Below are 2,976 nucleotides of genomic sequence, written 5' to 3' on the forward strand. Positions count from 1 at the left end.
TTGTGGAATATAGTTAAAATTCATGCATGTCTTTAGATGGCTGCTCAGTCAGTGGTTCTCAAAGTGTGGTTTGTGGACCCCTGGTGATACTTAAGACATATTCAGGGAGTCCAGCTAATTTCATAATAATACTAAGATGTCATTTGCCTTTTTCAATGTGTTGGATTTGTACTGATGCAAATAGTGAGTAAAAGTGTGGACACTTTAGCATGAATCATGGCAAAGGTCCCAACTTACAGTCTTCATTACTATGCATTTAAGGAAAACCAAAAGCTTTTTCTACTTAAGAGTATCCTTATGAAGTAGCAAGAAAAAAGTGGGGCAACAATGCTGAAAGACTCAATGTACAGCAATTCACTTTTTACACTTCGCTTGTAAGAAATTCCTCCAAGAACCGAGTGGGGTGAAGCCACTCAGTCGTGTCCGACTCTTTGTGACCCCATGGACTGTAGCCTGTCAGATTTCTCCATCCATGGAATTTCCCAGGCAAGAATACTGGAGCGGGTTGCCATTTCCTTCTCCGGGGGATCTTCCCAGCCCAAGGATTGAACCTGGGTCTCCAGCACTTCAGGCAGACTCTTTACCATCTGAGCTATCAGAGAATCCCTCCAGGAATTGAGGAATCTCTGCAAATAGCAGACTTTTGTGAGCATTGCAGATAAGAAACTTGTATTTTAATCTTCCCTCCTCCACCCATTAGCTTCAAGATTCAGGATTTGAATCTCTGTAAAGGGGATATATCTATGAGTTGAGAAGTTGAGAGGAGTAAAAGCTGGATATAATGGCCTGTTTAAGTTGACTCTGCTAGTACCGTCCCTTCTTCCCTGTGCCAAAGTCCCCTGTAATTTCTGACTGTTAGAAGAACCTGGAGAAGGCCAGAAAGGAGGAGGAGACTTCACAGTTAGCTGTGGTCTACAAAATGATGAACATATGACAGAAGATAGAAAGGGATAGTAACTGTCTATGAAAAATGGATATATAGCTTTAAAACAGAATGTGGACCTAAATATCCAGAATCACACTCCTTTGTAAGATTTGAAACAAAAATAGTATGAATGTAATGAATAGTTCTAATGGAGTGGTGAGTCAAAGAACCATCTTGGTGCTAGCAAAATGGCAGAATTCCTTTCGCATCAAAGTGGTCTTGCAAGAGCTTTATTGATGTCAAAGAGTTTAATGGGGCTTCCCTGGTGGCTCAGGTGGTAAAGAATCTGCCTGCAATGCAGGAGACCCAAGTTTGATCCCTGGGTAGGGAAGATCCCCTGGAGAAGGGAATGGCGACCCAGTCTAGTATTCTTGCCTGGAGAATTCCATGGACAGAGGAGCCTGGTGGTCTACAGTTCATGGGGTTGCAAAGAGTTGGACACGATTGAGCGACTAACACTTTCACTTTCAAGAGGTTAATGATGTCTAAAGAAAATATAATAATTCCTCAGCCACCTGAAGGATAGTGTTACAGCAACTAATCAAAAAGAAAAACCACAGCCTCTCCCCCTCAGTTATATTTAAACTGTCTTTATTTTCCACAATCATAATTTTTAATGATATGCCTTGTAGACTTCAAAGTACTGGAAAGAAATCTTTCATTCAAAGGCAATTGTGTGTTCTAGTTTCATTCTTTTACACATGGTTGACCAGTTTTCTCAGCACCACTTGTTGAAGAGACTGTCTTTTCTCTATTATATATTTTTACCTTATTTGTTAAAGATAGGCTTTCCATAGGTGCATGGATTTATCTCCAGGCTTTGTATATTGTTTCATTGATCTATATTTCTATTTTTGTGACAGTACCATACTGTCTTGATGGTTATAGTATAGTATAGGCTGTATATAGTATAGACTGAAGTCAGGAATGCTGATTCCTCCTGTTTCATTCTTCTTTCTCAAGATTGCTTTGGCTATTCAGCTATTCAGTATAGTATATTTGTATATACAGTATTTGGCTACTTATTATAGTGTAGGCTGTATGTAGTATAGGCTGAAGTCAGGAAAGTTGATTTCTCCTATTTCATTCTTCTTTCTCATTCTTTTTTTTTTTTTTTTGTTTTTGCTATTCAGGGTCTTTTGTATTTCCATACAAATTGAGAAATTATTTGTTCTGGTTCTGTGAAAAATATCATTGGCAGTTTGATAAGGATTGCATTGAATCTATAAATTGCTTTGGGTAGTATAGTCATTTTCACAATTTGGATTCTTCCAGTCCTGAACATGGTATATTACTCCATCTGTGTTGTCTGATTTCTTTCATCAGTGTCACAGTTTTCTGCATACAAGTCTTTTGTCTCTTTAGGTAGGTTTATTCCTAAGTATTTTATTCCTTTTGTCACAGTCATGAATGGGATTGTTTCCTTAATTTCTCTTTATGATCTTTCATTGTTAGTGTATAGGAATGCAAAGGATTTCTATGTGTTAATTTTATATCCTGTGACTTTACTACATTCATTGATTAGTTCTATTAATTTTCTGGTGGTATCTTTAGGGTTTTCTATGTAGAAAATCATGTCATCTGCAAATAGTGAGAGTTTTACTTCTTTTACAATCTGGATTCCTTCTATATTTTTTCTTCTCTGATTGCTTGGTAAGACTTCCAAAACTATTTTGAATAATAGTGGTGAGATTGGGCACCCTTGTCTTGTTTCCGATCTTAGCGGGATTGCTTTCAGTTTTTCACTGTTGAAGATAATATTTGCTGTGCATTTGTTATATATGGCCTTTATTACATTGAGGTATGTTCCTTCTATGTTTGCTTTCTGGAGAGTTTTTATCATAAATGTGTGTTGAATTTTGCAAAAATTTTCTCTGAATCTATTGAAATCATCACATGGTTTTTATCTTTAATTTTTTTCATTTATTTTTATTAGTTGGATATGCTGTATCATGTTGATTGATTTGCATATGTTGAAGTATCCTTGCATCCCTGGGATAAAGCCAACTTGATTATGATATATGACCTTCCTAATGTGTTGTTGGATTTTG

The 2,976-nt window shown here is 36.8% G+C and overlaps 1 pseudogene; it reads left to right on the forward strand.

Moving 5' to 3' along the window:
* Positions 1-855: 855 nt before the first annotated feature.
* On the forward strand, positions 856-1,466 carry LOC122435505 (annotated as a pseudogene).
* The last annotated feature ends 1,510 nt before the right edge of the window (positions 1,467-2,976 follow it).

The sequence above is a fragment of the Cervus canadensis genome, chromosome X, assembly GCF_019320065.1.
Source record: "Cervus canadensis isolate Bull #8, Minnesota chromosome X, ASM1932006v1, whole genome shotgun sequence".
Taxonomy (NCBI): Eukaryota; Metazoa; Chordata; class Mammalia; order Artiodactyla; family Cervidae; genus Cervus; species Cervus canadensis.